Source organism: Symphalangus syndactylus, chromosome 2, assembly GCF_028878055.3.
Source record: "Symphalangus syndactylus isolate Jambi chromosome 2, NHGRI_mSymSyn1-v2.1_pri, whole genome shotgun sequence".
In the NCBI taxonomy this organism is placed as follows: domain Eukaryota; kingdom Metazoa; phylum Chordata; class Mammalia; order Primates; family Hylobatidae; genus Symphalangus; species Symphalangus syndactylus.
This window is the reverse complement of record NC_072424.2, coordinates 49623832-49635004: the sequence shown is the minus strand read 5'-3', so window position 1 is coordinate 49635004 and position 11173 is coordinate 49623832. Positions and strand designations below refer to the sequence as shown.

The window sequence follows — 11173 nt, the reverse complement described above, 5'->3', positions numbered from 1 at the left end:
TGGAGAAATAGGAACACTTTTACACTGTTGGTGGGACTGTAAATTAGTTCAACCATTGTGGAAGAAGTGTGGTGATTCCTCAAGAATCTAGAACTAGAAATACCACTTGATCCAGCCATCCCATTCGTGGGTATATACCCAAAGGATTATAAATCATGCTGCTATAAAGACACATGCACACATATGTTTATTGTGGCACTATTCACAATAGCAAAGACTTGGAACCAACCCAAATGTCCATCAGTGATGGACTGGATTAAGAAAATGTGGCACATACACACCATGGAATACTATGCAGTCATAAAAAATGATGAGTTCATGTCCTTTGTAGGGACATGGATGAAGCTGGAAACCATCATTCTCAGCAAACTATCGCAAGGACAAAAAACCAAACACTGCATGTTCTCACTCATAGGTGGGAACTGAACAATGAGAACACTTGGACACAGAAAGGGGAACATCACTCACCAGGGCCTGTCTGTGGGGTGGGGGGAGGGGGAGGGATAGCATTAGGAGATATACCTAATGTAAATGATGAGTTAATGGGTGCAGCACACCAACTTGGCACATGTATACATATGTAACAAACCTGCACGTTGTGCACATGTACCCTAGAACTTAAAGTATAATTTAAAAAAAAATTAAAAAAAGAAAATGGGGCTGGGGTGCGGGCGGCGGAAAAATGGAACCCCCGCCTCCACTGAGGAAGCCAGGATCCATCCTGGAAGCCCCGGAGCTCCCGGGCCGCCTCTCTCTGCCTCCGGCTCCGCACTCCCCTCCCTTCTGGGGAAACTGCGAGCGGGCACTGGGCCCGGCGGCGGGACTCAGACCCATGTGGGCGACGCGCCTTCGCGGGCTGTCGGCTTAGCTGGCGACCCCCTACGAGAAAACTGAGGCTCCCGGGACCAGAACAGATGTGTTTGGAGAGGAGGGAACTTGAACTTGGGTCCAATGCTCGATGGCTCCAAGGTCCACGCCGTCCCTGCCATAACAGATTCACCATTCGAGCGTTCCATTTTACACACACAAATCCGCGCGGGGCAGGAGGAACAGAGCGCAGATACGCGGCAGGAGTGGCTTCGCTGGGCACTGGGAGGCCGGTGGGCTCCTCCCGGGCCACCCTCTCCCCGCCCAGCACACTCAGGCTCCCGGCCTGACAAAGGCTTCTTTGTCTCCTAAACAAGACACTGAAAAATAGCAAGCTAGCCGGGCCCGGTGGCTCAAGCCTGTAATCCCAGCACTTTCGGAGGCCGAGGCGGGCGGATCACGAGGTCAGGAGATCGAGACCATCCTGGCTAACACGGTGAAACCGGGTCTCTACTAAAAATGCAAAAAATTAGCCGGGCGTGGTGGCAGGCGCCTGTAGTCCCAGCTACTCGAGAGGCTGAGGCAGGAGAATGGCGTGAACCCGGGAAGCGGAGCTTGCAGTGAGCCGAGATCGCGCCACTGCACTCCAGCCTGGGGGACAGAGAAAGACTCTGTCTCAAAAAAAAAAAAAAAAAAAAAGAAAAAGAAAAATAGCAAGCTTAAGAATCACCATAAATAAGATTCTAGCTCTACCTAGTGGCCAAAAATGGGATTAACCCCCTGAAATGAGGAATTTTACCAAATTTGCAAAACTGTGAGGCATCTTAACAGAAAATAGGGAGACAGAGGGGGACCCAAATGTTAAGTTAAAAGGACAGGCACTAGGTTAAAATACATATGGTCGCTCTCTTCCCAGCACAGTTGCAGCCCTCAGCCCACACAGGATAATGGTGACACCTGAGGTACTGAACATGAAAAAACTGTATGAGGCCGGGCGTGGTGGCTCACGCCTGTAATCCCAGCACTTTGGGAGGCCAAGGCAGGTGGATCACCTGAGGTCAGGAGTTCAAGACCAGCCTGGCCAATATGGCAAAACCCTGTCTCTACTAAAAATACAAAAATTAGCCAAGCGTGGTGGCAGACGCCTGTAATTCCAGCTACTCAGGAGGCTGAGGCAGGAGAATCACTTGAACCTGAAAGGCGGAGGTTTCAGTTAGCCAAGATTATGCCATTGCACTCCAGCCTACACAACAAGAGCAAAACTCTGTCTCAAAAACTTAAATAAAAATTAGCTAGGCATGATGGCAGGCACCTGTAGTCCCAGCTACTCAGGAGGCTGAGACAGGAGAATCAATGGAACCCAGGAGGCAGAAGTTGCAGTGAGCCGAGATTGTGGCATTGCATTCCGGCCTAGGCAACAAGAGCGAGACTCTGTCTCAAAACAAAAACTGTATGAAGGTAAAACAAAAGAAGTCTACAGATTGTTAGATGGTCCAGGAAAAGTCCTCCTGAAGTCCAAGGACCCAATTACAGTGGTTAATGCAGCTAGAAAAAATCACCTGGAAGGGTAGTTTTCAGTTGTTACAGGAAGCAGGTATTAAAACTATTTTCACCAGAAAATGTGGGGAGACAGCTTTCATTGCACCCCAGTGTGAAGTAGTTCCAACTGAATGGGTTTGCAGAATAGCAACTGGTTCATTTCTCAAAAGAAATAAATCCCAGTGTCAAGGAAAGATATAAGTTTTATCCATCTAAAGTGGAGATGTTTTTCAAGGATGATGCTGATAATGACCCACAGTGATCTGAGGAACAGTTGATTGCTGCAAAATTTTGCTTTATTGGACTTGTTATAGGCCAAATTGAAGGGGATATCATGAGTCATGCTACACAGGTTATTTTTGAAATACTGGAGAAATCCTGGTTACCCCAGAACTATACACTGGTTGATATGAAGATTGAATTTGGTGTTGATATAACCACCAAAGAAATTGTTCTTGCTGATGATTCCTGGAGACTGGCCATTACGAGATTGAAGCCAACAGAAAGACAAACAGTCTTATTGGGAGCTCAAAGAAGTAACTCCTGAAGGGCTCCAAATGGTAAAGAAAAGCTTTGAGGCCGGGCACGGTGACTCATGCCTGTAATCCCAGCACTTTGGGAGGCCGAGGCAGGCAGATCACCCGAGGTCAGGAGCTCGAGAGCAGCCTGGCCAACATGGTGAAACCCTGTCTCTACTAAAAATACAAAAATTAGCTGGGCAAGGAGGTGCACACCTGTAGTCCCAGCTACTCAGGAGGCTGAGGCAGGAGAATCGCTTGAACCCAGGAGGCAGAGCTTGCAGTGAGCCAAGATCGCATCACTGCACTCCAGCCTGGGCGACAGAGTGAGAATCCGTCTCAAAAAAAAAAAAAAGAAAAAGAAAAAGAAAAGAAAAGCTTTGAGTGGGTTGCAGAGAGAGTCAAATTGCTTTTGAAATCAGAAAGTTAGTGCACAGTTGTAGTATTGATGAGCTCTACTTCTGATCTTGGTCACTGTGAAAACATCAAGGCCTGTGGAAATGTTGGCACTCCATGTGAACTATCCACACATAGAGGACCAAATGAAACCCTAAAGATAAAGCTGCGTGTGAAGGGGATGTCATTGCTATTGTACTTGTGGCAGTGGCAGGCAGAAGCAATGCTTTGGGACCACTGATGTCTGGGAACACTGCATATCCAGTTATCAGCTGTCCTCCCCTCACACCAGACTGGGGAACTCAGGATGTGTGGTCTCTCTTTGAGTACCTAGTGGTCTCGGCTGTTCAACCATCCTTTCTCCGGAAGAATTAGCTCAGTTTGTGGCTCAGTATTTGGATTAAACAACTATTCGGTATGGGGCAAACTGCAAGCAGGCATTTTGAACACATGGATTTCCTTGAAGCTGGCTGACAAGAAAATCAGATAATGTAATTTATAAGAAAGAACATCATTGCATTTTTTAGGGGGAAAACTGTAAATTTCTAATTTAGCTGCAGGAAAATCAAGATGAAAAGGTGATTTTAAATTAGAGAACACAACTAAAATTTATTAGTGAATGAATGCTTCCCTAGATCCATATTAATAAATATGACCACCTAACCCATCCTTTCTTGAGCTAGACACCATTTTTCAGCCAGTCTTTATCATTCCTCTGATTTTACCCGTTTTTCTGAAGTATTGGTGGTCTCTAGTATTGAGTTGCTTCCTTAATACTCATTGGATGATCTTTACTCTCTCAGCTAAAACTAGCATTACTGACTCCCAGCCATGTGCCTCTAGACTTGGTTTCTTTTTTGATTTTTGGTGGTGTTTGTTTTGAGTCAGGGTTTCACTGTCGCCCAGGCTGGAGTGCAGTGGCATAATCCTGGCTCACGCTTGCCTCCTGCTCCTCAACTGAAGCAGTTCTCTCACCTTAGCCTCCCAAAGTGCTGGGATTACAGGAGTGAGCCACTGTGCCTGGCTAGATTCTTATTTTCAACTGTCCATTTCTCCCTGTACATCGCATGGCCGTTCCCATAAAAACCAGAACGCTCCCAATTTTATTAATCTTCCATCTAGCCTGTAACTCTCGATATACTCACTGCTGCAAGTCAGAAGCTTGATTTCATCCTTGATGTTTTTCTCTGACCCTTCACATCTCACTCATCACCAAGTCATGTTGATTTTAATTTCTGATTATCCCTTGAGTTTACCCTGTCTTCTCATCCTCTGTACAAAAGCCTCAAGTGAGGATCGAATTCAACATTATCCTGATCTATACCAGTCCCCATTCTCAATCCAGCCTTTTCCAAGTTGATTGCCCAAGGACCTCTAACATAATACACTCTTACCTATTTTGCACCACAGACTTCTTTGAAAATATATATGCTGTTGACCCTCTCTGGAGAATATTGCACACATAAAATTTACCAACAGATTTCATTGGTTCTTGGGTTCTCCTGCAGCCGATCCATAGTTTGTAAATTAAGAATTGCTGATGTGGGCGGGGCATGGTAGCTCGCACCTGTAATCGCAGCACTTTGGGAGGCCGAGTTGGGTGGATGGCCTGAGGTCAGGAGTTCGAGACCAGCCTGGCCAACATGGTGAAACCCCAGCTCTACTGAAAGTACAAAAATAGGCCGGGCGCAGTGGCTCACACCTGTAATCCCAGCACTTTGGGAGGTCGAGGCAGGCAGATCACGAGGTCAAGAGATTGAGACCATCCTGGCCAACATGGTGAAACCCTGTCTCTATTAAAAATACAAAAAAAAAATTAGCCAGATGTGGTGGTGGGCACCTGTAGTCCCAGCTACTTGGGAGGCTGAGTCAGGAGAATCACTTGAACCCAGGAGGCAGAGGCTACAGTGAGCTGAGATCACTCCACTGCACTCCAGCCTGGGCAATAGAGAGACTCCACCTCAAAAAAAAAAAAAAAGAAAGAAAATACAAAAATAAGCCAAGTGTGGTGGCATGTGCCTGTAATCCCAGCTACTCAAGAGGCTGAGGTAGGAGAATCGCTTGAATCTGGGAGGCAGAGGTTGCAGTGAGCCAAGGTCGTGCCATTGCACTCCAGCCCGGACAACAGAACAGGACTCCATCTCAGAAAAAAAAAAAAAAAAAATTGCTGATATGACCCATGAAGGGAACTCATTTTCCTCATAATTATTGGACTGCCACACATTGCTACCTTTAGTTCTTTGAAGGCTTACATTTTTAAAATTAAAACCTATGTATTAGTAGAGCTTTATCCTCACTGCCTCCATGAAACCTTTTGTGACCACAATGACTACAAGTAATTCTTTCTCTGTTGAATTCTAAGCTCCAGAATAGAAGAAAATGTCATTGTACACTGTATTTCCCTCACATTGTCTTATGCTCTGATGTGCTATGTTTAGCTATCTGCCAGAGATGGATAAATTATAAAACTCACGTGTACTACTTAAGTTTCTATCTTATACCAGTTTGTCCAGAACAACTAAAAGGATTTATAAAATTAAGCAAAAAACAACAACAAAAAAACCCCTATGGTCAGATATTCAATCTTTGGCCAGGAGTGGTGGTTCACACCTGTAATCCCAACACTTTGGGAGGCTGAGGCAGGCGGATCACTTAAGGCCAGGAATTCAAGACCAGCCTGACTAACATGGCAAAACTTCATCTCTACTAAAAATACCAAAAAAAAAAAAAAAAAATTAGCTGGGCATGGTGCCACATGCCTCCCTGCTATTTAGGAGGCTGAGACCCGAGAATCATTTGAACCCAGGAGGCGGAGGCTGCAGTGAGCTGAGATTGCACCACTGCACTCCAGCCTGGGTGACAGACTGAGACTGCTTCTCATAAAAATAAAAATAAAATAAAAAATTAGTCAAGTGAGATGGCCTGTACCTATAGTTCCAGCTAATTGGGAGGTAGAGGCAGGAGAATCTCTTCTGCTCAGGAGTTCAAAGCTACAGTGAGCTATGACTGTGCCACTGCACTCCAGCCTGGGTGACAGAGTAAGACCCCATCTTGAAAAATAAAAAGAAGAAAGAAAAGAAAAAGATGACCAAAAAGAATTGGCTGATTATCTCTCTACCACGGACTTAGTCCCTGACTAAAAATGAAGAAAGTTGGCTATTTACAACATGTAGAAGAACACATCAACAGAAACAATCCTTCACAGCAAACCCATGAAAATAAGAGGATCTGGAATGGAAGGAAAACCTCATAGTTAAGGTTGCCAGGTAAACTATAAGATGCTCAGTTAAATTGTATAAGTATCTCCCAAATACCTAATATTTAAGGATTTCTTTTCAACAATTGACATCACAAAGTTAATAAATGGGTGACAGATTTGAAGAAGATACTTGTAATACACACAGACACACACACACACACAACTAAACTAAAAGACATTGATATGTAAACCATGTAAGGAATCCTTGCAAATAAACAAAAACAGGATCTGGATCCCCATAGAAAAATGGCCAAAGAACATGATTAGGAAATTCACAGAAAGGGAAAATAAATGACTTACAAGTACATCAGATAATATACCTAACTGCTAGGAAATGCAGGTTACAACAATAAGGTACAGAAAAACCAAAGTCAGAGGACTGACAATATCTCACTTCAAGACTTAGTATGAAAGCTTGGCCGGGTATGTCTCTACTAAAAATATAAAAATTAGCCAGGCATGGTGGTGGGTGCCTGTAATCCCAGCTACTCAAGGGGCTGAGGCAGGAGAATCACTTGAACCCAGGAGGTGGAGGTTGCAGTGAGCCAAGATCGCACCATTGCACCCCAGCCTGGGCGATGGAGCAAGACTCAGTCTAAAAAAAAAAAAAAAAAAAAAAAAAAACCACACACACACAAATAAAATCTATTTTTTAAAAAACGATAGTAGGTAAGACAAGCTTCAGCCCATTGTCCACCTTGTGGGTATAAAAGGGAAGCTTGATCACTGATAGAGATTTGATAAAGACAAGTGTAGAGAGCTTCAGAAGTACCACTCAGAGAGCTTGCCCTATGTCCTCTAGAATTTGGGAATGGGGAGGCTGGTAACTGACCCATGCCTAACTAGTCCTAAGGCAAGAGGGTGGCTAGCTACCCTAGCTCCCACAAGCAAGAAGTGTCTTCAGTGAGAAGAGGTTACACATCCATGAAAAGAGGAGCAAGGGCAGCTGCTTCCTGTGGACCAGATTGGAGCCATCCTTGTTGTCTTGAAAAGGACACCAGCAAGATGGCCCAGGCCAGCAGAGTGGACGTGGTGGAAGCACAAAGCAGGCAAGAAGAAAGAGAGCAAGGATTCAGTTCAAGAAATAAAGTGAGTGCTTTTCAGAGAAATCATGTTATGTGCCAGGCTGCAAAAATGATTAGACAGGGTTCCTGTCTCTGTGCTTTCAAGCCATTGGAAGGTAAGTGGTTATTTAAATAATTTCAGTATAGCATGATGCTGAGGAGGTTAGATTTTATCCTGTAAGGCTCGGATGTCAGTGCCACTGAATGATTTAAGGGGATTTCACAATCAGATTTGGTGGCAATGTGAAATAGAGTTACGATGGGGCTAAATATGGAGGCAGAGAAAACAGTTAGATCAAAACATCAATTGCTAAATTCAAAATGAGTGTTAAGAGCCTGACCTAAGAAAGTGGTAGTAGGTATGGAAAAGAAAAGGCAACTCAAGAAAAATCTGTGCAAGAGCCAAAACCCTGGCAATGCATGAAAACTGATTTGATTTAGGAAATGGGGGTGAGAAAAAGAGTGAAAAATAACAAAATAAGATACTATTTTATTCATACAGACTGACCAAAAAAACTGGGTATGTGAAAATTTTGAGAATGGGAAGAAACTGACACAATGCATTTTTGGCAGAAACGAAGACTGGTACAGACATTCTGGGATTATAGGTGCCTGCTACGATGCCTGGCAAATTTTTTTATTTGTGGTAGAGACAGGGTTTCACCATGTTGACCAAGCTGGTCTCGAACTCCTAACCTCAAGTGAGGTCTTCCCAAAGTGCTGGGATTACAGGTGTGAGCCACCGTGCCTAGCCTGAGAATCTGTGTTTCTAACAAGTCCTCACATGATGCTGGTCAAGGGCCACTTTGAGAATGACGGTATTAGGACCCTTAACTTCCTCAACTTCAGTTTTCTCACTGATAAAATGGGCACAACAATAGTGATGTTGTGTCTATTAATGGAGACATGGAAGAGGAAGTGCTTAGTTAATTGTACAGCTATAGAGGAACATGGTTAGCAATTACTATTATTGCACATTTGACTTTAAGAGTGAATGCTAGGCCAGACTCAGAGGCTCACACCTGTAATCCCAGGACTTTGGGAGGCCAAAGCAGGCAGATCATTTGAGGTAAGCAGTTTGAGACCAGCCTGGCCAACATGGTGAAACCCCATCTCTACTAAAAATACAAAAATTAGCTGGGCCTGGCAGCCTACGCCTAGTCCCAACTACTCAGGAGGCTGAGGCAGAAGAACCGCTTGAATCCAGGAGGCAGGGGTTGCGGTGAGCTGAGATCCTGCCACTGCACTCCAGCCTGGGGACGGAGTGAGACTCCACCTCACCAAAAAAAAAAAAAAAGAAAGAAAGAAAGAAAAAAAGCCGGGTGCGGTGGCTCACATCTGTAATCCTAGCACTTTGGGAGGCTAAGGTGGGTGTATCACCTGAGGTCAGGAGGTCGAGACCAGCCTGGCCAACATGGTAAAAACCCATCTCTACTAAAAATACAAAAGTTAGCCGGGTGTGGTGGCAGGTGCCTATAAATCCCAGCTACTCAGGAGACTGAGGCAGGAGAATCACTTGAACCCAGGAGGCAGAGCTTGCAGTAAGCCAAGATCACACCACTTGACTCCAGCCTGGGCAAAAGGGCAAAACTCCATCAAAAAAAAAAAAGAAAGAAAGAGAGAAAGAGAGAGAGAGAGAAAGCAAGCAAGCAAGAACGGAAAAGAGAGGGAAGGGGGGGCGGGGAGGGGTGGGAAGGGAAGGGAAGGGAAGGGAAGGGAAGGGAAGGGAAGGGAGCCGATGCTGCGCTATGGTAAGTGCAGATGTTTGATCTTTCAGACCTTACCATAGCAATCCATATTCAAATATGTGGGCATAAGGAGGGACTTAATATCAAATGGAATGAAGGGAAGACCATCTTCACGTGTCAACTCCTCATCCAATCTGCCAATACAATAAATTTTCTTATGTATCCTGCCAAGAATAAGAATGTTTCCCACACATACATACACACACTGGAGTTTCACTGTATACAAATTGTTGTTGTTGTTGTTGCTGAGATGGAGTTTTGCTCTTGTCACCCAGGCTGGAGTGCAATGGCATGATCTCAGCTCACTGCAACCTCCGCCTCCTGAGTAGCTGGGATTACAGGCGCCTGCCACCACGCCTGGCTAATTTTTTGTATTTTTAGTAGAGATGGGGTTTTGCCATGTTAGGCAGGCTGATCTCAAACTCCTGACCTCAGGTGATCCACCCACCTTGGCCTCCCAAAGTGCTGGGATTACAGGGGTGAGCCACCATGCCTGGCCCACTGTATATAAATTTAACTGATCCAAAGATCAGCGAGAATTCCCTTCAGCTACCCAAAGTGTGAATATCCCACTGGGCTGATATATGATAGATGCACCTGAAAGCAATAACTGGGATATATGTTGTATGGCAGACAAACCCGAGAGCAGTAACTTAAGAAATGAAAGTTGCCACGTGGCACTTGCTGCCAGGAGGGTGCTAAGTGAAGATGCTATATAAACGGCATGCTTTTTGGAAATGGTTGTTGTTCTCCTGTCCAGTCCACTGTCACTGGACTGTCCCTGTATGTAAGCCCCCCTAATAAAACCCTATGTCTCCTCCACTGGCTCCAGGTCTCTTCTTTGACTTCTTGAACCTGGTGCCATCCCTACTGAAGTTAATAGGGGTCTGGCACTACAGCTGACTGTTGGAGATATGTATTATTCCAAAACCTAGGCATTAAATGCAGGCAAATTAATTCATATCATGTTCAACTTTTAGAGAAATGTCTAGCTATGATTAATCATGAGGAATTTTGTACTCACTGTATTTTTGCACTGATTTTTGTACTCACTCTATTTGGCACCTTTAAGCTAAAGCCCCTTAAAAATGCAACTAGGTGGTATCTCCCTTTATATCCTGCACACAAGATTACATTTGTTAAACTGCTGTGTCAGAAAGTTCTCCACATTGAGCCAGAATCTGCATCCACAAACTTCCAAACACTAGAACTTATTTTGGCTTCTAAAATATCACAGAATAGTTCACAGTCATCTTTTGTTGATGATAAAGCCTTCAAGATGTTAGACAGATGCCTTCTCTCACTGCACCCTAATCCTCCTTCATTCATCTTATGACATTATCTTAAAAAATTATGCTTACTGTTAAAGAAAATAATTCAAAATTAGTAAGCTTGCTTTTAGTTAAATGAAATAACTAATTTCGCTTCTTCAAGAAATACTGAAGTTTTGCATAAAGGACATGACCCCTCAATCCTATTTACATTACCAAATGACTTGCTGGTAGATAACCATATCTGAATTCAAAAGGCTAAAAAGTTTCTCTTTGGAGTAAAAATTAAAGAAACAAGAATTACCTCAAAAAGTTCCCACACTCCTAGCCCTTCTGTCTAACCCAGAGATCTGTGAACTACATTTTTTTCTTTCACACGCAGCACCCCTAGGCCATGCAACAAGTATTTGAACAAAAAGGAACCACTTCAGAAACTAGAAATGGGACCTTCAGAACCATGTGGGCTGAGAACCAGCCCTAGCTTTAGCCCTCAGCCTCCCAAATGTTCAAACCAAAATATGATAGCCATTACAAATAAGGCTGCAAAGGACATTCTTTATAAAACAATTCC

The 11173-nt window shown here is 44.2% G+C and overlaps 1 pseudogene; it reads left to right on the top strand.

Moving 5' to 3' along the window:
* The first annotated feature begins 504 nt into the window (after positions 1 to 504).
* On the top strand, positions 505 to 9237 carry LOC129469527 (bifunctional phosphoribosylaminoimidazole carboxylase/phosphoribosylaminoimidazole succinocarboxamide synthetase-like; annotated as a pseudogene).
* Positions 9238 to 11173: the final 1936 nt, after the last annotated feature.